This window comes from Pseudophryne corroboree, unplaced genomic scaffold (assembly GCF_028390025.1).
Source record: "Pseudophryne corroboree isolate aPseCor3 unplaced genomic scaffold, aPseCor3.hap2 scaffold_179, whole genome shotgun sequence".
Classification (NCBI taxonomy): Eukaryota; Metazoa; Chordata; class Amphibia; order Anura; family Myobatrachidae; genus Pseudophryne; species Pseudophryne corroboree.
In genome coordinates, this window is record NW_026968428.1 from 743,997 (window position 1) to 764,363 (window position 20,367).

The following is a 20,367-nucleotide window of genomic DNA, read 5'->3' on the forward strand; positions in this document are numbered from 1 at the left end:
TATGACGGTATAAAGAATGAAAAAAAAACCACGGTTAGGTGGTAGGTATATAATAATAAATAATACAATTCTGGTCGGACGGACTGCCTGCCGTGTGCCGACACAGAGGTAGCCACAGCCGTGAACTACCGCACTGTACACTGGTTGATAAAGAGATAGTAGTATACTCGTAACAATTAGGATGACACTATGACGGTATAAAGAATGAAAAAAAAACCACGGTTAGGTGGTAGGTATATAATAATAAATAATACAATTCTGGTCGGACGGACTGCCTGCCGTGTGCCGACACAGAGGTAGCCACAGCCGTGAACTACCGCACTGTACACTGGTTGATAAAGAGATAGTAGTATACTCGTAACAATTAGGATGACACTATGACGGTATAAAGAATGAAAAAAAAACCACGGTTAGGTGGTAGGTATATAATAATAAATAATACAATTCTGGTCGGACGGACTGCCTGCCGTGTGCCGACACAGAGGTAGCCACAGCCGTGAACTACCGCACTGTACACTGGTTGATAAAGAGATAGTAGTATACTCGTAACAATTAGGATGACACTATGACGGTATAAAGAATGAAAAAAAAACCACGGTTAGGTGGTAGGTATATAATAATAAATAATACAATTCTGGTCGGACGGACTGCCTGCCGTGTGCCGACACAGAGGTAGCCACAGCCGTGAACTACCGCACTGTACACTGGTTGATAAAGAGATAGTAGTATACTCGTAACAATTAGGATGACACTATGACGGTATAAAGAATGAAAAAAAAACCACGGTTAGGTGGTAGGTATATAATAATAAATAATACAATTCTGGTCGGACGGACTGCCTGCCGTGTGCCGACACAGAGGTAGCCACAGCCGTGAACTACCGCACTGTACTGTGTCTGCTGCTAATATAGACTGGTTGATATTTAAAGAGATATTAGTAGTATACAACAATACTATACTGGTGGTCAGGCACTGGTCACCACTCCTGCAGCAAAAGTGTGCACTGTTAATTAATATAATTGTACTCCTGGCTCCTGCTAACAACCTGCAGTGCTCCCCAGTCTCCCCCACAATTAATTATAAGCTTTTAATTTATACATTGATGACTGTGCAGCACACTGGGCTGAGCTGAGTGCACACAGACTGAGTCACACTGTGTGACTGACTGTGCTGTGTATCGTTTTTTTTTCAGGCAGAGAACGGATATAGCAGAGAGAAGTGAACGGATATATTATATTAAATAAAAGTTAACTAGCAACTGCACTGGTCACTGACTGTGGTAAACTAACTCTGTCTGCGACTCTGCACAATCTCTCTCTATCTAATCTATCTATCTCTATTCTAATGGAGAGGACGCCAGACACGTCCTCTCCCTATCAATCTCAATGCACGAGTGAAAATGGCGGCGACGCGCGGCTCCTTATATAGAATCCGAGTCTCGCGAGAATCCGACAGCGTCATGATGACGTTCGGGCGCGCTCGGGTTAACCGAGCAAGGCGGGAAGATCCGAGTCGCTCGGACCCGTGGAAAAAAAAGTGAAGTTCGTGCGGGTTCGGATTCAAAGAAACCGAACCCGCTCATCTCTAGTAAAGAGGTCTATTAGACCTAGCCTGCTGCAGCCCTTGTAGATTCTTATAAAAAAAGTTCTTCTTTTCTTGCCAAAATTAATAGCTAAGAATAGGCTGCCTGAGGCAGCCCCATGTTAAGTGGCCTGCTACTGAAGGCACCAACTACAAACTGAGCTCCCTGTTCATGGAAGTGAGGTTATAGAGGAGGGGGCACTAAACATCTTGGGAACAGTCAAAAGCTTTGAGCCTGTTGGTGCCTCAGATCAAGATCCTACTCTACACCCCAATGTGAATCCTTGTGGAGTCCAGTGTACCCCACAGAAGAAATGAATGTGTCACACCCATTGGCAGCAACATAAGAATAGCTGCTGATGGGCACAATTGAGAAAGGAAGGGGGGGAAACATTTGAATCCAGCACATATATGTAATTTGAATATATAATTTGTACCTTCCTACTTTAAAATGTAATGGATGAACCTCACCCTGTGAGAACTATCTTCATGATCAAGAGATCTCATATGCAAGATAAGTATGTGTTGGGATAGGGCTGTGGAGGGCGGCTGCTCTGGCACACCCCTGTCAAGTTAAGGAGATTCAACAGAGGAAGCACAAGGGAACTCTCATCTGGGGACAACAACTGCAGGGAGAACACAATTTCAGACGAATGTGGGAGGGCAGAAGGCTGCCTAATACTGAAGCACCCCCAAACAACAAACCAAATGCAACAACTAGTGCAAGCATTCCTGGGGGAAGGCCTGCAGCAGATGGATTTGCATATGGTGATGTCATCCAAGCAGTGGGCATAGTTGGCTGCAACCCTCGTCTGCATATGAAAAGAGAAAAGGGTCACGCAGGGCATGGCGGCCTTTGTGGGGTTGCGCTTGGATGACCCCTAAATCGCTTTATACACCCCCATCCCCCATCAGTGTGGGGCTCATGTTGGCCATGCCCCAGCCCCTGAAGCATTTAAGCTGATTTCTTGCAGCAGCTGGACCCAGTAACAGCTCCAGAGTTGCTCTACAAGACAAGTAAAAGGGTGTGAGCCCTGCAGCACCACCTGTAGTTTGCATACACACACATATATAGGACAGCATCTCTTATATGCCCCAGGGTCAATAAAATAGTATCCTTATCTAGGGTATCCATCCCCTCAGATAAGGTATCCGTCCATGCCGCTACAGCACTACACACCCAGGCCGACGCAATTGCCGGTCTGAGTAAGGTACCTGAATGTGTATAAATGGACTTCAGGGTTATCTCCTGTTTGCGGTCAGCAGACTCTTTGAGGGTAGCCATATACTGGGACGGGAGGGCTACCTTCTTGGATAAGCGTGTTAATGCTTTGTCCACCCTAGGGGAGGATTCCCATCGTAACCTATCCATTGATGGGAAAGGATACGCCATAAGAATCCTTTTGGAAATCTGCAGTCTTTTATCTGGAGATTCCCAAGCTTTTTCACATAACTCGTTCAGCTCGTGTGACCTCCTCAAAGGTTACCTCAGGCTTCTTTCCCTTGTACATATGTACCCTCTTGTCAGGGACAGGGGGTTCCTCTGTGATGTGCAAAACATCTTTTATTGCCATAATCATATATCGAATGGATTTTGCCAATTTTGGCTGTAACTTTGCATCATCGTAATCGACACTGGAGTCAGAATCCGTGTCGGTATCTGTGCCAACAATCTGGGATAGTGGGCGCTTATGAGACCCTGACAGTCCCTGCAACATAGGATCAGGCATGGGTTGAGACCCTGACTGTCCCAAAGCTTCAGCCTTGTCTAATCTTTTGTGCAATGAGTTTACACTAGCATTTAAAACATTCCACATATCCATCCAATCAGCTGTCGGCGGAGACACCACATTCATTTGCTCCTGCTCCTCTCTAATATAGCCTTCTTCCTCAGACATGTCGACACACATGTACCGACACACCACACACACAGGGAATGCTTTTTCTGAAGACAGTTTCCCCACAACGCCCTTTGGAGAGACAGACAGAGAGAGAGTATGCCAGCACACACCCCAGTGGTATATAACCCAGGAATAACACAGTAACTTAATGTTTGCCCAGTAGTACTGCTGTATGTAATTTGCGCCGAATTATGTGCCCCCCCCCCCCTCTTTTCAACTCTCTTGTCTACCATGGTATAAGCAGGGGAGAGTCCGGGGAGCTTCCTCTCAGCGGTGCTGTGAAGAAAAAATGGCGCTGGCGAGTGCTGAGGGAGAAGCCCCGCACCCTCGGCGGCGGGCTTCTGTCCCGCTTAAACTGTAAAATTGGCGGGGGCTCATACATATATACAGTGCCCAGCTGTATATGTGTTATATTTATGCCAAAAAGAGGTTTATATTGCTGCCCAGGGCGCCCACCCCCCACCCCCCTGCGCACTGCACCCTTACAGTGACCGGAGTATGTGAGGTGTATGGGAGCAATGGCGCACAGCTGCAGTGCTGTGCGTTACTTCAGTGAAGATCATGAAATCTTCTGCCGCCTCTGAAGTCCTCTTTTCTTCTCATACTCACCCGGCTTCTATCTTCCGGCTCTGCGAGGGGGACGGAGGCACGGCTCTGGGACGGACGGCGAGGGTGAGATCCTGTGTACTAATCCCTCTGGAGCAAATGGTGTCCAGTAGCCTAAGAAGCAGGACCTTGCAACTCAGAGAGTAGGGCTGCTTCTCTCCCCTCAGTCCCTCGATGCAGGGAGTCTGTTGCCAGCTGTGCTCCCTGAAAATTAAAAACCTAACAAAATACTTTCTGTCAGAAAGCTCAGGAGAGCTCCTGAAAAGCACTCAGTCTCCACTGGGCACAGTATCAAACTGAGGTCTGGAGGAGGGGCATAGAGGGAGGAGCCAGTGTACACCCAGAACTAAAGTCTTTCTTAAAGTACCCATGTCTCCTGCGGAGCCTGTCTATCCACATGGTCCTTACGGAGTCCCCAGCATCCTCTAGGACGTTAGAGAAAATAGGATTTTAATACCTACCGGTAAATCCTTTTCTCTTAGTCCGTAGAGGATGCTGGGCACCCGTCCCAGTGCGTACTGTGTCTGCAGTTATTAAATGGCCCTTAACTCCAGAACATTTATGTGGAGACAACTTTCCTGACTTGACCATCTTCCTTGGATGTTTTCCCCCTGTGTGACTGCTTCCCAGCCTCGGAGGGTTGCATCCTTGGTCCCTAGGATCCAGTCCTGGATCCCGAACCATCGCCCCTCTAGGAGGTGAGAACTGTGCAGCCACCAATGGAGTGAGATTCTGGTCTTGGAAGACAGGATTATCGCATTAAACACCTCCACCCTCCTTCGGTGTGGGGCTCATGTTGGCTATGCCCCAGCCCCTGAAGCATTCAAGCTGATTTCTTGCAGCAGCTGGGCACTGTAACAGCTCCAGAGCTGCTCTGTAAGGCAAGTAAAAGGGTGTGGGCCCTGCAGCACTACCTGTAGTTCGCATTGTGCGTTGGAAGGCACAAATTAAGCATACGGGAGAAGTCAGGATAGTGCGCAAGGGCATAGAAGGGAGCGGCTCAAGAAAAGAGAAGTGGAAACAGACAGCAAACTAGGCTGGAGAGAGACCTGGGACAAAGAGATCTGAATTATACGAGAGCCGACCAGGGGAAACACAAATTATGCAGTCAAGTTTCCCACATTTGGGGAAATCGCAGGAGCAGCACACCCAGAGTGCAATGGGTGAGCCTTGCCCTGGGAGAAGCACCTTCATGATCATAGTATCTCACCTGGCAGGTAAGTAGGAGTTGGGCTAGAGCTGGGGAGGGTCGCTGCTCGGGCACCCCCCTGTCAAGTGAAGGAGATCCAACTGAGGCAGCACAAGGAAACTCTCGAAAGAAGAACAAGGCTAGAGGAAGATCTGAGACAAATAAATCTGACTTTTACCAGAGCTGACCAGAGGAAAGAACAAACACAGTCCCCCACTACCACAAATAATGCAGTCGAGTTTCCCACATTTGGGGAAATCATAGGGGTCAGCATACCCAGAATGCAATAAATGAACCTCACCCTGGGAGAACAATCTTCATGACCATGGTATCTCCTATGCAAAATAAGTATGTTTTGGGATAGGGCTGGGGAGGGCCGCTGCTCAGGCACATCTCTGTCAAGTAAAGGAGATTCAACTGAGGCAGCACAAGGGAACTCTCATCTGGGGACAACAACTGCAGGGGAACACATATTTTCAGATGAACATGGGAGGGCAGAAGGCTGCCTAATACTGAAGCACCCCCAAACAACAAACCAAATGCAACAACTAGTACAAGCATTCCTTGGGGAACGTCTGCAGAAGACGGATTTGCATACGGTGATGTCATCCAAGCAGTGGGCCAAAATTGGCTGGAACCCTCATCTGCATATGAAAAGAGAAAAGGGGTATGCAGGGCATGGTGGCCTTTTGCGGCGCTTGGATGACCCCTAGTTCGCATTAAACACCCCCACCCTCCTTCGGTGTGGGGCTCATGTTGGCTATGCCCCAGCCCCTGAAGCATTCAAGCTGATTTCTTGCAGCAGTTGGGCACTGTAACAGCTTCAGAGCTGCTCTGTAAGGCAAATAAAAGGGTGTGGGACCTGCAGCACTACCTGTAGTTCGCATTGTGCGTTGGAAGGCACAAAGTAAGCAGACGGGAGAAGTCAGGATAGTGCGCAAGGGCATAGAAGGGAGCGGCTCAAGAAAAGAGAAGTGGAAACAGACAGCAAACTAGGCTGGAGAGAGACCTGAGACAAAGAGATCTGAATTATACGAGAGCAGACCAGAGGAAAGAACAAACACAGTCCCCCACTACCACAAATAATGCAGTCGAGTTTCCCACATTTGGGGAAATCATAGGGGTCAGCATACCCAGAATGCAATAAATGAACCTCACCCTGGGAGAACAATCTTCATGACCATGGTATCTCCTATGCAAAATAAGTATGTTTTGGGATAGGGCTGGGGAGGGCCGCTGCTCAGGCACATCTCTGTCAAGTAAAGGAGATTCAACTGAGGCAGCACAAGGGAACTCTCATCTGGGGACAACAACTGCAGGGAGAACACATATTTTCAGATGAACATGGGAGGGCAGAAGGCTGCCTAATACTGAAGCACCCCCAAACAACAAACCAAATGCAACAACTAGTACAAGCATTCCTTGGGGAAGGTCTGCAGAAGATGGATTTGCATACGGTGATGTCATCCAAGCAGTGGGCCAAAATTGGCTGGAACCCTCATCTGCATATGAAAAGAGAAAAGTGGTATGCAGGGCATGGTGGCCTTTTGCGGCGCTTGGATGACCCCTAGTTCGCATTAAACACCCCCACCCTCCTTCGGTGTGGGGCTCATGTTGGCTATGCCCCAGCCCCTGAAGCATTCAAGCTGATTTCTTGCAGCAGTTGGGCACTGTAACAGCTTCAGAGCTGCTCTGTAAGGCAAATAAAAGGGTGTGGGACCTGCAGCACTACCTGTAGTTCGCATTGTGCGTTGGAAGGCACAAAGTAAGCAGACGGGAGAAGTCAGGATAGTGCGCAAGGGCATAGAAGGGAGCGGCTCAAGAAAAGAGAAGTGGAAACAGACAGCAAACTAGGCTGGAGAGAGACCTGAGACAAAGAGATCTGAATTATACGAGAGCAGACCAGAGGAAACACAAATTATGCAGTCAAGTGTCCCACATTTGGGGAAATCACAGGAGCAGCACACCCAGAGTGCAATGGGTGAGCCTTGCCCTGGGAGAAGCACCTTCCTGATCATAGTATCTCACCTGGCAGGTAAGTAGGAGATGGGCTACAGCTGGGGAGGGTCGCTGCTCGGGCACCCCCCTGTCAAGTGAAGGAGATCCAACTGAGGCAGCACAAGGGAACTCTCGAAAGAAGAACAATGCTAGAGGAAGATCTGAGACAAAGAAATCTGACTTTTACCAGAGCTGACCAGAGGAAAGCACAAACACAGTCCCCCACTACCACAAATAATGCAGTCGAGTTTCCCACATTTGGGGAAATCACAGAGGTCAGCATTCCCAGAATGCAATGAATGAACCTCACCCTAGTAGAACAATCTTCATGACCATGGTATCTCCTATGCAAAATAAGTATGTTTTGGGATAGGGCTGGGGAGGGCCGCTGCTCAGGCACATCTCTGTCAAGTAAAGGAGATTCAACTGAGGCAGCACAAGGGAACTCTCATCTGGGGACAACAACTGCAGGGAGAACACATATTTTCAGATGAACATGGGAGGGCAGAAGGCTGCCTAATACTGAAGCACCCCCAAACAACAAACCAAATGCAACAACTAGTACAAGCATTCCTGGGGGAAGGTCTGCAGAAGACGGATTTGCATACGGTGATGTCATCCAAGCAGTGGGCCAAAATTGGCTGGAACCCTCATCTGCATCTGAAAAGAGAAAAGGGGTATGCAGGGCATGGCGGCCTTTTGCGGCTTGGATGACCCCTAGTTCGCATTAAACACCCCCACCCTCCTTCGGTGTGGGGCTCATGTTGGCTATGCCCCAGCCCCTGAAGCATTCAAGCTGATTTCTTGCAGCAGTTGGGCACTGTAACAGCTCCAGAGCTGCTCTGTAAGGCAAGTAAAAGGGTGTGGGCCCTGCAGCACTACCTGTAGTTCGCATTGTGCGTTGGAAGGCACAAAGTAAGCAGACGGGAGAAGTCAGGATAGTGCGCAAGGGCATAGAAGGGAGCGGCTCAAGAAAAGAGAAGTGGAAACAGACAGCAAACTAGGCTGGAGAGAGACCTGAGATAAAGAGATCTGAATTATACGAGAGCCGACCAGGGGAAACACAAATTATGCAGTCAAGTTTCCCACATTTGGGGAAATCGCAGGATCAGCACACCCAGAGTGCAATGGGTGAGCCTTGCCCTGGGAGAAGCACCTTCCTGATCATAGTATATCACCTGGCAGGTAAGTAGGAGTTGGGCTAGAGCTGGGGAGGGTCGCTGCTCGGGCACCCCCCTATCAAGTGAAGGAGATCCAACTGAGGTAGCACAAGGGAAATGTCGAAAGAATAACAAGGCTAGAGGAAGATCTGAGACAAAGAAATCTGACTTTTACCAGAGCTGACCAGAAGAAAGCACAAACACAGTCCCCCACTACCACAAATAATGCAGTCGAGTTTCCCACATTTGGGGAAATCACAGGGGTCAGCATACCCAGAATGCAATGAATGAACCTCACCCTGGAAGAACAATCTTCATGACCATGGTATCTCCTATGCAAAATAAGTATGATTTGGGATAGGGCTGGGGAGGGCCGCTGCTCAGGCACATCTCTGTCAAGTAAAGGAGATTCAACTGAGGCAGCACAAGGGAACTCTCATCTGGGGACAACAACTGAAGGGAGAACACCTATTTTCAGATGAACATGGGAGGGCAGAAGGCTGCCTAATACTGAAGCACCCCCAAACAACAAACCAAATGCAACAACTAATACAAGCATTCCTGGGGGAAGGTCTGTAGAAGACGGATTTGCATACGGTGATGTCATCCAAGCAGTGGGCCAAAGTTGGCTGGAACCCTCATCTGCATTTGAAAAGAGAAAAGGGGTATGCAGGGCATGGCGGCCTTTTGCGGCGCTTGGATGACCCATAGTTCGCATTAAACACCCCCACCCTCCTTCGGTGTGGGGCTCATGTTAGCCATGACCCAGCCCCTGAAGCATTCAAACTTATTTCTTGCAGCAGCTGGGCACTGTAACAGCTCCAGAGCTGCTCTGTAAGGCAAGTAAAAGGGTGTGGGCCCTGCAGCACTACCTGTAGTTTGCATTGTGCATTAGAAGGCACAGAGTAAGCAGACGGGAGGAGAAGTCAGGATAGTGCACAAGGGTATAGAAGGGAGGGGCTCAAGAAAAAAGAAGTGGAAACAGACAGCAAACAAGGCTGGAGAGAGAACTGAGACAAAGAGATCTGAATTATACATGAGCCGACCAGGGGAAACATAAATTATGCAGTCAAGTTTCCCACATTTGGAGAAATCGCAGGGGCAGCACACTTAGAGTGCAATGGGTGAGCCTTGCCCTGGGAGAAGCACCTTCATGATCATAGTATCTCACCTGGCAGGTAAGTAGGAGTTGGGTTAGAGCTGGGGAGGGTCGCTGCTCGGGCACCCCCCTGTCAAGTGAAAGAGATCCAACTGAGGAAGCACAAGGGAACTCTCGAAAGAAGAACAAGGCTAGAGGAAGATCTGAGACAAATAAATCTGACTTTTACCAGAGCTGACCAGAGGAAAGCACAAACACAGTCCCCCACTACCACAAATAATGCAGTAGAGTTTCCCACATTTGGGGAAATCACAGGGGTCAGCATACCCAGAATGCAATGAATGAACCTCACCCTGGGAGTACAATCTTCATGACCATGGTATCTCTTATGCAAAATAAGTATGATTTGGGATAGGGCTGGGGAGGGCCGCTGCTCAGGCACATCTCTGTCAAGTAAAGGAGATTCAACTGAGGCAGCACAAGGGAACTCTCATCTGGGGACAACAACTGCAGGGAGAACACATATTTTCAGATGAACATGGGAGGGAAGAAGGCTGCCTAATACTGAAGCACCCCTAAACAACAAACCAAATGCAACAACTAGTACAAGCATTCCTGGGGGAAGGTCTTCAGAAGACGGATTTGCATACGGTGATGTCATCCAAGCAGTGGGCTAAAGTTGGCTGGAACACTCATTTGCATATGAAAAGAGAAAAGCGGTATGCAGGGCATGGCGGCCTTTTGCAGCGCTTGGATGACCCCTAGTTCGCATTAAACACCCCCACCCTCCTTCGGTGTGGGGCTCATGTTGGCTATGCCCCAGCCCCTGAAGCATTCAAGCTGATTTCTTGCAGCAGTTGGGCACTGTAACAGCTCCAGAGCTGCTCTGTAAGGCAAGTAAAAGGGTGTGGGCCCTGCAGCACTACCTGTAGTTCGCATTGTGCGTTGGAAGGCACAAAGTAAGCAGACGGGAGAAGTCAGGATAGTGCGCAAGGGCATAGAAGGGAGCGGCTAAAGAAAAGAGAAGTGGAAACAGACAGCAAACTAGGCTGGAGAGAGACCTGAGACAAAGAGATCTGAATTATACGAGAGCCGACCAGGGGAAACACAAATTATGCAGTCAAGTTTCCCACATTTGTGGAAATTGCAGGATCAGCACACCCAGAGTGCAATGGGTGAGCCTTGCCCTGGGAGAAGCACCTTCCTGATCATAGTATAGTAGGAGTTGGGCTAGAGCTGGGGAGGGTCGTTGCTCGGGCACCCCCCTGTCAAGTTAAGGAGATCCAACTGAGGCAGCACAAGGGAACTCTCGAAAGAAGAACAAGGCTAGAGGAAGATCTGAGACAAAGAAATCTGACTTTTACCAGTGCTGATCAGAGGAAAGCACAAACACAGTCCCCCACTACCACAAATAATGCAGTCGAGTTTCCCACATTTGGGGAAATCACAGGAGTCAGCATACCCAGAATGCAATGAATGAACCTCACCCTGGGAGAACAATCTTCATGACCATGGTATCTCCTATGCAAAATAAGTATGATTTGGGATAGGGCTGGGGAGGGCCGCTGCTCAGGCACATCTCTGTCAAGTAAAGGAGATTCAACTGAGGCAGCACAAGGGAACTCTCATCTGGGGACAACAACTCCAGGGAGAACACATATTTTCAGATGAACATGGGAGGGCAGAAGGCTGCCTAATACTGAAGCACCCCCAAACAACAAACCAAATGCAACAACTAGTGCAAGCATTCCTGGGGGAAGGCCTGCAGCAGATGGATTTGCATATGGTGATGTCATCCAAGCAGTGGGTCAAAGTTGGCTTCAACCCTCGTCTGCATATGAAAAGAGAAAAGGGGCGTGCAGGGCATGGCGGCCTTTTGCGGCGCTTTGATGACCCCTAGTTCGCATTAAACACCTCCACCCTCCTTCGGTGTGGGGCTCATGTTGGCTATGCCCCAGCCCCTGAAGCATTCAAACTGATTTCTTGCAGCAGCTGGGCACTTTAACAGCTCCAGAGCTGCTCTGTAAGGCAAGTAAAAGGGTGTGGGCCCTGCAGCACTACCTGTAGTTCGCGTTGTGCGTTGGAAGGCACAAATTAAGCAGACGGGAGAAGTCAGGATAGTGCGCAAGGGCATAGAAGGGAGCGGCTCAAGAAAAGAGAAGTGGAAACAGACAGCAAACTAGGCTGGAGAGAGACCTGAGACAAAGAGATCTGAATTATACGAGAGCCGACCAGGGGAAACACAAATTATGCAGTCAAGTTTCCCACATTTGGGGAAATCGCAGGATCAGCACACCCAGAGTGCAATGGGTGAGCCTTGCCCTGGGAGAAGCACCTTCCTGATCATAGTATATCACCTGGCAGGTAAGTAGGAGTTGGGCTAGAGCTGGGGAGGGTCGCTGCTCAGGCACCCCCCTGTCAAGTGAAGGAGATCCAACTGAGGTAGCACAAGGGAAATGTCGAAAGAAGAACAAGGCTAGAGGAAGATCTGAGACAAAGAAATCTGACTTTTACCAGAGCTGACCAGAAGAAAGCACAAACACAGTCCCCCACTACCACAAATAATGCAGTCGAGTTTCCCACATTTGGGGAAATCACAGGGGTCAGCATACCCAGAATGCAATGAATGAACCTCACCCTGGAAGAACAATCTTCATGACCATGGTATCTCCTATGCAAAATAAGTATGATTTGGGATAGGGCTGGGGAGGGCCGCTGCTCAGGCACATCTCTGTCAAGTAAAGGAGATTCAACTGAGGCAGCACAAGGGAACTCTCATCTGGGGACAACAACTGAAGGGAGAACACATATTTTCAGATGAACATGGGAGGGCAGAAGGCTGCCTAATACTGAAGCACCCCCAAACAACAAACCAAATGCAACAACTAATAAAAGCATTCCTGGGGGAAGGTCTGTAGAAGACGGATTTGCATACGGTGATGTCATCCAAGCAGTGGGCCAAAGTTGGCTGGAACCCTCATCTGCATATGAAAAGAGAAAAGGGGTATGCAGGGCATGGCGGCCTTTTGCGGCGCTTGGATGACCCATAGTTCGCATTAAACACCCCCACCCTCCTTCGGTGTGGGGCTCATGTTGGCCATGACCCAGCCCCTGAAGCATTCAAACTTATTTCTTGCAGCAGCTGGGCACTGTAACAGCTCCAGAGCTGCTCTGTAAGGCAAGTAAAAGGGTGTGGGCCCTGCAGCACTACCTGTAGTTTGCATTGTGCATTAGAAGGCACAAAGTAAGCAGACGGGAGGAGAAGTCAGGATAGTGCACAAGGGTATAGAAGGGAGGGGCTCAAGAAAAAAGAAGTGGAAACAGACAGCAAACAAGGCTGGAGAGAGAACTGAGACAAAGAGATCTGAATTATACGAGAGCCGACCAGGGGAAACATAAATTATGCAGTCAAGTTTCCCACATTTGGAGAAATCGCAGGGGCAGCACACTTAGAGTGCAATGGGTGAGCCTTGCCCTGGGAGAAGCACCTTCATGATCATAGTATCTCACCTGGCAGGTAAGTAGGAGTTGGGTTAGAGCTGGGGAGGGTCGCTGCTCGGGCACCCCCCTGTCAAGTGAAGGAGATCCAACTGAGGCAGCACAAGGGAACTCTCGAAAGAAGAACAAGGCTAGAGGAAGATCTGAGACAAAGAAATCTAACTTTTACCAGAGCTGACCAGAGGAAAGCACAAACACAGTCCCCCACTACCACAAATAATGCAGTCGAGTTTCCCACATTTGGGGAAATCACAGAGGTCAGCATTCCCAGAATGCAATGAATGAACCTCACCCTAGGAGAACAATCTTCATGACCATGGTATCTCCTATGCAAAATAAGTATGTTTTGGGATAGGGCTGGGGAGGGCCGCTGCTCAGGCACATCTCTGTCAAGTAAAGGAGATTCAACTGAGGCAGCACAAGGGAACTCTCATCTGGGGACAACAACTGCAGGGAGAACACATATTTTCAGATGAACATGGGAGGGCAGAAGGCTGCCTAATACTGAAGCACCCCCAAACAACAAACCAAATGCAACAACTAGTGCAAGCATTCCTGGGGGAAGGCCTGCAGCAGATGGATTTGCATATGGTGATGTCATCCAAGCAGTGGGTCAAAGTTGGCTTCAACCCTCGTCTGCATATGAAAAGAGAAAAGGGGCGTGCAGGGCATGGCGGCCTTTTGCGGCGCTTTGATGACCCCTAGTTCGCATTAAACACCTCCACCCTCCTTCGGTGTGGGGCTCATGTTGGCTATGCCCCAGCCCCTGAAGCATTCAAACTGATTTCTTGCAGCAGCTGGGCACTGTAACAGCTCCAGAGCTGCTCTGTAAGGCAAGTAAAAGGGTGTGGGCCCTGCAGCACTACCTGTAGTTCGCATTGTGCGTTGGAAGGCACAAATTAAGCAGACGGGAGAAGTCAGGATAGTGCGCAAGGGCATAGAAGGGAGCGGCTCAAGAAAAGAGAAGTGGAAACAGACAGCAAACTAGGCTGGAGAGAGACCTGAGACAAAGAGATCTGAATTATACGAGAGCCAACCAGGGGAAACACAAATTATGTAGTCAAGTTTCCCACATTTGAGGAAATCGCAGGAGCAGCACACCCAGAGTGCAATGGGTGAGCCTTGCCCTGGGAGAAGCACCTTCATGATCATAGTATCTCACCTGGCAGGTAAGTAGGAGTTGGGCTAGAGCTGGGGAGGGTCGCTGCTCGGGCACCCCCCTGTCAAGTGAAGGAGATCCAACTGAGGCAGCACAAGGAAACTCTCGAAAGAGGAACAAGGCTAGAGGAAGATCTGAGACAAAGAAATCAGACTTTTACCAGAGCTGACCAGAAGAAAGCACAAACACAGTCCCCCACTACCACAAATAATGCAGTCGAGTTACCCACATCTCGGGAAATCACAGGGGTCAGCATACCCAGAATGCAATGAATGAACCTCACCCTGGGAGAACAATCTTCATGACCATGGTATCTCCTATGCAAAATAAGTATGATTTGGGATAGGGCTGGGGAGGGCCGCTGTTCAGGCACATCTCTGTCAAGTAAAGGAGATTCAACTGAGGCAGCACAAGGGAACTCTCATCTGGGGACAACAACTGCAGGGAGAACACATATTTTCAGATGAACATGGGAGGGCAGAAGGCTGCCTAATACTGAAGCACCCCCAAACAACAAACCAAATGCAACAACTAGTGCAAGCATTCCTGGGGGAAGGCCTGCAGCAGATGGATTTGCATATGGTGATGTCATTCAAGCAGTGGGTCAAAGTTGGCTTCAACCCTCATGTGCATATGAAAAGAGAAAAGGGGCGTGCAGGGCATGGCGGCCTTTTGCGGCGCTTGGATGACCCCTAGTTCGCATTAAACACCTCCACCCTCCTTCGGTGTGGGGCTCATGTTGGCTATGCCCCAGCCCTTGAAGCATTCAAGCTGATTTCTTGCAGCAGTTGGGCACTGTAACAGCTCCAGAGCTGCTCTTTAAGGCAAGTAAAAGGGTGTGGGCCCTGCAGCACTACCTGTAGTTCGCATTGTGCGTTGGAAGGCACAAAGTAAGCAGACGGAAGAAGTCAGGATAGTGCGCAAGGGCATAGAAGGGAGCGGCTCAAGAAAAGAGAAGTGGAAACAGACAGCAAACTAGGCTGGAGAGAGACCTGAGACAAAGAGATCTGAATTATACGAGAGCCGACCAGGGGAAACACAAATTATGCAATCAAGTTTCCCAAATTTGGGGAAATCGCAGGATCAGCACACCCAGAGTGCAATGGGTGAGCCTTGCCCTGGGAGAAGCACCTTCCTGATCATAGTATATCACCTGGCAGGTTAGTAGGAGTTGGGCTAGAGCTGGGGAGGGTCGCTGCTCGGGCACCCCCCTGTCAAGTGAAGGAGATCCAACTGAGGCAGCACAAGGGAACTCTCGAAAGAAGAACAAGGCTAGAGGCAGATCTGAGACAAAGAAATCGGACTTTTACCAGAGCTGACCAGAGGAAAGCACAAACACAGTCCCCCACTACCACAAATAATGCAGTCGAGTTTCTCACATTTGGGGAAATCACAGGTGTCAGCATACCCAGAATGCAATGAATGAACCTCACCCTGGGAGAACAAACTTCATGACCATGGTATCTCCTATGCAAAATAAGTATGATTTGGGATAGGGCTGGGGAGTGCCTCTGCTCAGGCACAACTCTGTCAAGTAAAGGAGATTCAACTGAGGCAGCACAAGGGAACTCTCATCTAGGGACAACAACTGCAGGGAGAACACATATTTTCAGATGAACATGGGAGGGCAGAAGGCTGCCTAATACTGAAGCACCCCCAAACAACAGACCAAATGCAACAACTAGTACAAGCATTCCTGGGGGAAGGTCTGCAGAAGACGGATTTGCATACGGTGATGTCATCCAAGCAGTGGATCAAAGTTGGCTGGAACCCTCATCTGCATATGAAAAGAGAAAAGGGGTATGCAGGGCATGGCGGCCTTTTGCGGCGCTTGGATGACCCCTAGTTCGCATTAAACACCTCCACCCTCCTTCGGTGTGGGGCTCATGTTGGCTATGCCCCAGCCCCTGAAGCATTCAAACTGATTTCTTGCAGCAGCTGGGCACTGTAACAGCTCCAGAGCTGCTCTGTAAGGCAAGTAAAAGGGTGTGGGCCCTGCAGCACTACCTGTAGTTCGCATTGTGCGTTGGAAGGCACAAATTAAGCAGACGGGAGAAGTCAGGATAGTGCGCAAGGGCATAGAAGGGAGCGGCTCAAGAAAAGAGAAGTGGAAACAGACAGCAAACTAAGCTGGAGAGAGACCTGAGACAAAGAGATCTGAATTATACGAGAGCCGACCAGGGAAACACAAATTATGCAGTCAAGTTTCCCACATTTGGGGAAATCGCAGGAGCAGCACACCCAGAGTGCAATGGGTGAGCCTTGCCCTGGGAGAAGCACCTTCATGATCATAGTATCTCACCTGGCAGGTAAGTAGGAGCTGGGCTAGAGCTGGGGAGGGTCGCTGCCCGGGCACCCCCCTGTCAAATGAAGGAGATCCAACTGAGGCAGCACAAGGAAACTCTCGAAAGAAGAACAAGGCTAGAGGAAGATCTGAGACAAAGAAATCGGACTTTTACCAGAGCTGACCAGAGGAAAGAACAAACACAGTTCCCCACTACCACAAATAATGCAGTCGAGTTTCCCACATTTGGGGAAATCATAGGGGTCAGCATACCCAGAATGCAATGAATGAACCTCACCCTGGGAGAACAATCTTCATGACCATGGTATCTCCTATGCAAAATAAGTATGATTTGGGATAGGGCTCGGGAGGGCCGCTGCTCAGGCACATCTCTGTCAAGTAAAGGAGATTCAACTGAGGCAGCACAAGGGAACTCTCATCTGGGCACAACAACTGCAGGGAGAACACATATTTTCAGATGAACATGGGAGGGCAGAAGGCTGCCTAATACTGAAGCACCCCCAAACAACAAACCAAATGCAACAACTAGTGCAAGCATTCCTGGGGGAAGGCCTGCAGCAGATGGATTTGCATATGGTGATGTCATCCAAGCAGTGGGTCAAAGTTGGCTTCAACCCTCGTCTGCATATGAAAAGAGAAAAGGGGTATGCAGGGCATGGCGGCCTTTTGCGGCGCTTGGATGACCCCTAGTTCGCATTAAACACCTCCACCCTCCTTCGGTGTGGATCTCATGTTGGCTATGCCCCAGCCACTGAAGCATTCAAGCTGATTTCTTGCAGCAGCTGGGCACTGTAACAGCTCCAGAGCTGCTCTGTAAGGCAAGTAAAAGGGTGTGGGCCCTGCAGCACTACCTGTAGTTCGCATTGTGCGTTGGAAGGCACAAATTAAGCATACGGGAGAAGTCAGGATAGTGCGCAAGGGCATAGAAGGGAGCGGCTCAAGAAAAGAGAAGTGGAAACAGACAGCAAACTAGGCTGGAGAGAGACCTGAGACAAAGAGATCTGAATTATACGAGAGCCGACCAGGGAAACACAAATTATGCAGTCAAGTTTCCCACATTTGGGGAAATCGCAGGAGCAGCACACCCAGAGTGCAATGGGTGAGCCTTGCCCTGGGAAAAGCACCTTCATGATCATAGTATCTCACCTGGCAGGTAAGTAGGAGTTGGGCTAGAGCTGAGGAGGGTCGCTGCTCGGGCACCCCCCTGTCAAATGAAGGAGATCCAACTGAGGCAGCACAAGGAAACTCTCGAAAGAAGAACAAGGCTAGAGGAAGATCTGAGACAAATAAATCTGACTTTTACCAGAGCTGACCAGAGGAAAAAACAAACACAGTCCCCCACTACCACAAATAATGCAGTCGAGTTTCCCACATTTGGGGAAATCACAGGTGTCAGCATACCCAGAATGCAATGAATGAACCTCACCCTGGGAGAACAAACTTCATGACCATGGTATCTCCTATGCAAAATAAGTATGATTTGGGATAGGGCTGGGGAGTGCCGCTGCTCAGGCATAACTCTGTCAAGTATAGGAGATTCAACTGAGGCAGCATAAGGGAACTCTCATCTGGGGACAACAACTGCAGGGAGAACACATATTTTCAGATGAACATGGGAGGGCAGAAGGCTGCCTAATACTGAAGCACCCCCAAACAACAAACCAAATGCAACAACTAGTACAAGCATTCCTGGGGGAAGGTCTGCAGAAGACGGATTTGCATACGGTGAAGTCATCCAAGCAGTGGGTCAAAGTTGGCTGGGACCCTCATCTGCATATGAAAAGAGAAAAGGGGCGTGCAGGGCATGGCGGCCTTTTGCGGCGCTTGGATGACCCCTAGTTCGCATTAAACACCTCCACCCTCCTTCGGTGTGGGGCTCATGTTGGCTATGCCCCAGCCCCTGAAGCATTAAAGCTGATTTCTTGCAGCAGCTGGGCACTGTAACAGCTCCAGAGCTGCTCTGTAAGGCAAGTAAAAGGGTGTGGGCCCTGCAGCACTACCTGTAGTTCGCATTGTGCGTTGGAAGGCACAAATTAAGCATACGGGAGAAGTCAGGATAGTGCGCAAGGGCATAGAAGGGAGCGGCTCAAGAAAAGAGAAGTGGAAACAGACAGCAAACTAAGCTGGAGAGAGACCTGAGACAAAGAGATCTGAATTATACGAAAGCCGACCAGGGGAAACACAAATTATGCAGTCAAGTTTCCCACATTTGGGGAAATCGCAGGAGCAGCACACCCAGAGTGCAATGGGTGAGCCTTGCCCTGGGAGAAGCACCTTCATGATCATAGTATCTAACCTGGCAGGTAAGTAGGAGTTGGGCTAGAGCTGGGGAGGGTCGCTGCTCGGGCACCCCCCTGTCAAGTGAAGGAGATCCAACTGAGGCAGCACAAAGAAACTCTCAAAAGAAGAACAAGGCTAGAGGAAGATCTGAGACAACTAAATCTGACTTTTACCAGAGCTGACCAGAGGAAAGAACAAACACAGTCCCCCACTACCACAAATAATGCAGTTGAGATTCCCACATTTGGGGAAATCATAGGGGTCAGCATACCCAGAATGCAATGAATGAACCTCACCCTGGGAGAACAATCTTCATGACCATGGTATCTCCTATGCAAAATAAGTATGATTTGGGATAGGGCTGGGGAGGGCCGCTGCTCAGGCACATCTCTGTCAAGTAAAGGAGATTCAACTGAGGCAGCACAAGGGAACTCTCATCTGGGGACAACAACTGCAGGGAGAACACATATTTTCAGATGAACATGGGAGGGCAGAAGGCTGCCTAATACTGAAGCACCCCCAAACAACAAACCAAATGCAACAACTAGTGCAAGCATTCCTGGGGGAAGGCCTGCAGCAGATGGATTTGCATATGGTGATGTAATCCAAGCAGTGGGTCAAAGTTGGCTTCAACCCTCGTCTGCATATGAAAAGAGAAAAGGGGTATGCAGGGCATGGCGTCCTTTTGCGGCGCTTGGATGACCCCTAGTTCGCATTAAACACCTCCACCCTCCTTCGGTGTGGGGCTCATGTTGGCTATGCCCCAGCCCCTGAAGCATTCAAGCTGATTTCTTGCAGCAGCTGGGCACTGTAACAGCTCCAGAGCTGCTCTGTAAGGCAAGTAAAAGGGTGTGGGCCCTGCAGCACTACCTGTAGTTCGCATTGTGCGTTGGAAGGCACAAATTAAGCTTACGGGAGAAGTCAGGATAGTGCGCAAGGGCATAGAAGGGAGCGGCTCAAGAAAAGAGAAGTGGAAACAGACAGCAAACTAGGCTGGAGAGAGACCTGAGACAAAGAGATCTGAATTATACGAGAGCCGACCAGGGGAAACACAAATTATGCAGTCAAGTTTCCCAAATTTGGGGAAATCGCAGGATCAGCACACCCAGAGTGCAATGGGTGAGCCTTGCCCTGGGAGAAGCACCTTCCTGATCATAGTATATCACCTGGCAGGTTAGTAGGAGTTGGGCTAGAGCTGGGGAGGGTCGCTGCTCGGGCACCCCCCTGTCAAGTGAAGGTGACCCAACTGAGGCAGCACAAGGGAACTCTCGAAAGAAGAACAAGGCTAGAGGAAGATCTGAGACAAAGAAATCGGACTTTTACCAGAGCTGACCAGAGGAAAGCACAAACACAGTACCCACTACCACAAATAATGCAGTCGAGTTTCCCACATTTGGGGAAATCACAGGTGCCAGCATACCCAGAATGCAATGAATGAACCTCACCCTGGGAGAACAAACTTCATGAACATGGTATCTCCTATGCAAAATAAGTATGATTTGGGATAGGGCTGGGGAGTGCCGCTGCTCAGGCATAACTCTGTCAAGTATAGGAGATTCAACTGAGGCAGCACAAGGGAACTCTCATCTGG

The 20,367-nt window shown here is 49.4% G+C and overlaps 25 non-coding genes and 1 pseudogene across 25 annotated transcripts; all 26 read right to left on the reverse strand.

Moving 5' to 3' along the window:
• Window positions 1–5,150: 5,150 nt before the first annotated feature.
• Window positions 5,151–5,313, reverse strand: LOC135002640 (U1 spliceosomal RNA). The gene has a single exon (XR_010203829.1). It is a non-coding gene; the product is annotated as a U1 spliceosomal RNA (small nuclear RNA).
• A 152-nt stretch (window positions 5,314–5,465) lies between these two features.
• Window positions 5,466–5,629, reverse strand: LOC135002485 (U1 spliceosomal RNA). The gene has a single exon (XR_010203677.1). It is a non-coding gene; the product is annotated as a U1 spliceosomal RNA (small nuclear RNA).
• A 693-nt stretch (window positions 5,630–6,322) lies between these two features.
• Window positions 6,323–6,486, reverse strand: LOC135002486 (U1 spliceosomal RNA). Its single transcript, XR_010203678.1, has one exon. It is a non-coding gene; the product is annotated as a U1 spliceosomal RNA (small nuclear RNA).
• A 671-nt stretch (window positions 6,487–7,157) lies between these two features.
• On the reverse strand, window positions 7,158–7,320 carry LOC135002614 (U1 spliceosomal RNA). The gene has a single exon (XR_010203802.1). It is a non-coding gene; the product is annotated as a U1 spliceosomal RNA (small nuclear RNA).
• A 152-nt stretch (window positions 7,321–7,472) lies between these two features.
• LOC135002564 (U1 spliceosomal RNA) lies at window positions 7,473–7,636 on the reverse strand. The gene has a single exon (XR_010203754.1). It is a non-coding gene; the product is annotated as a U1 spliceosomal RNA (small nuclear RNA).
• Window positions 7,637–8,305: 669 nt separating this feature from the next.
• On the reverse strand, window positions 8,306–8,468 carry LOC135002691 (U1 spliceosomal RNA). Its single transcript, XR_010203873.1, has one exon. It is a non-coding gene; the product is annotated as a U1 spliceosomal RNA (small nuclear RNA).
• Window positions 8,469–8,620: 152 nt separating this feature from the next.
• On the reverse strand, window positions 8,621–8,784 carry LOC135002459 (U1 spliceosomal RNA). The gene has a single exon (XR_010203651.1). It is a non-coding gene; the product is annotated as a U1 spliceosomal RNA (small nuclear RNA).
• Window positions 8,785–9,469: 685 nt separating this feature from the next.
• On the reverse strand, window positions 9,470–9,621 carry LOC135002827 (U1 spliceosomal RNA; annotated as a pseudogene).
• Window positions 9,622–9,773: 152 nt separating this feature from the next.
• On the reverse strand, window positions 9,774–9,937 carry LOC135002550 (U1 spliceosomal RNA). Its single transcript, XR_010203740.1, has one exon. It is a non-coding gene; the product is annotated as a U1 spliceosomal RNA (small nuclear RNA).
• Window positions 9,938–10,908: 971 nt separating this feature from the next.
• LOC135002799 (U1 spliceosomal RNA) lies at window positions 10,909–11,072 on the reverse strand. The gene has a single exon (XR_010203970.1). It is a non-coding gene; the product is annotated as a U1 spliceosomal RNA (small nuclear RNA).
• Window positions 11,073–11,743: 671 nt separating this feature from the next.
• On the reverse strand, window positions 11,744–11,906 carry LOC135002692 (U1 spliceosomal RNA). Its single transcript, XR_010203874.1, has one exon. It is a non-coding gene; the product is annotated as a U1 spliceosomal RNA (small nuclear RNA).
• Window positions 11,907–12,058: 152 nt separating this feature from the next.
• On the reverse strand, window positions 12,059–12,222 carry LOC135002460 (U1 spliceosomal RNA). Its single transcript, XR_010203652.1, has one exon. It is a non-coding gene; the product is annotated as a U1 spliceosomal RNA (small nuclear RNA).
• Window positions 12,223–12,896: 674 nt separating this feature from the next.
• On the reverse strand, window positions 12,897–13,059 carry LOC135002818 (U1 spliceosomal RNA). The gene has a single exon (XR_010203984.1). It is a non-coding gene; the product is annotated as a U1 spliceosomal RNA (small nuclear RNA).
• Window positions 13,060–13,211: 152 nt separating this feature from the next.
• Window positions 13,212–13,375, reverse strand: LOC135002447 (U1 spliceosomal RNA). The gene has a single exon (XR_010203640.1). It is a non-coding gene; the product is annotated as a U1 spliceosomal RNA (small nuclear RNA).
• A 671-nt stretch (window positions 13,376–14,046) lies between these two features.
• On the reverse strand, window positions 14,047–14,209 carry LOC135002761 (U1 spliceosomal RNA). The gene has a single exon (XR_010203937.1). It is a non-coding gene; the product is annotated as a U1 spliceosomal RNA (small nuclear RNA).
• Window positions 14,210–14,361: 152 nt separating this feature from the next.
• Window positions 14,362–14,525, reverse strand: LOC135002571 (U1 spliceosomal RNA). Its single transcript, XR_010203761.1, has one exon. It is a non-coding gene; the product is annotated as a U1 spliceosomal RNA (small nuclear RNA).
• A 671-nt stretch (window positions 14,526–15,196) lies between these two features.
• Window positions 15,197–15,359, reverse strand: LOC135002795 (U1 spliceosomal RNA). The gene has a single exon (XR_010203968.1). It is a non-coding gene; the product is annotated as a U1 spliceosomal RNA (small nuclear RNA).
• Window positions 15,360–15,511: 152 nt separating this feature from the next.
• Window positions 15,512–15,675, reverse strand: LOC135002565 (U1 spliceosomal RNA). Its single transcript, XR_010203755.1, has one exon. It is a non-coding gene; the product is annotated as a U1 spliceosomal RNA (small nuclear RNA).
• Window positions 15,676–16,347: 672 nt separating this feature from the next.
• LOC135002629 (U1 spliceosomal RNA) lies at window positions 16,348–16,508 on the reverse strand. The gene has a single exon (XR_010203817.1). It is a non-coding gene; the product is annotated as a U1 spliceosomal RNA (small nuclear RNA).
• Window positions 16,509–16,660: 152 nt separating this feature from the next.
• Window positions 16,661–16,824, reverse strand: LOC135002481 (U1 spliceosomal RNA). Its single transcript, XR_010203673.1, has one exon. It is a non-coding gene; the product is annotated as a U1 spliceosomal RNA (small nuclear RNA).
• A 672-nt stretch (window positions 16,825–17,496) lies between these two features.
• LOC135002661 (U1 spliceosomal RNA) lies at window positions 17,497–17,657 on the reverse strand. Its single transcript, XR_010203848.1, has one exon. It is a non-coding gene; the product is annotated as a U1 spliceosomal RNA (small nuclear RNA).
• A 152-nt stretch (window positions 17,658–17,809) lies between these two features.
• On the reverse strand, window positions 17,810–17,973 carry LOC135002576 (U1 spliceosomal RNA). The gene has a single exon (XR_010203765.1). It is a non-coding gene; the product is annotated as a U1 spliceosomal RNA (small nuclear RNA).
• Window positions 17,974–18,644: 671 nt separating this feature from the next.
• LOC135002697 (U1 spliceosomal RNA) lies at window positions 18,645–18,807 on the reverse strand. The gene has a single exon (XR_010203879.1). It is a non-coding gene; the product is annotated as a U1 spliceosomal RNA (small nuclear RNA).
• Window positions 18,808–18,959: 152 nt separating this feature from the next.
• Window positions 18,960–19,123, reverse strand: LOC135002464 (U1 spliceosomal RNA). Its single transcript, XR_010203656.1, has one exon. It is a non-coding gene; the product is annotated as a U1 spliceosomal RNA (small nuclear RNA).
• Window positions 19,124–19,794: 671 nt separating this feature from the next.
• LOC135002756 (U1 spliceosomal RNA) lies at window positions 19,795–19,957 on the reverse strand. The gene has a single exon (XR_010203932.1). It is a non-coding gene; the product is annotated as a U1 spliceosomal RNA (small nuclear RNA).
• A 152-nt stretch (window positions 19,958–20,109) lies between these two features.
• On the reverse strand, window positions 20,110–20,272 carry LOC135002598 (U1 spliceosomal RNA). The gene has a single exon (XR_010203786.1). It is a non-coding gene; the product is annotated as a U1 spliceosomal RNA (small nuclear RNA).
• Between the last annotated feature and the right edge of the window lie 95 nt (window positions 20,273–20,367).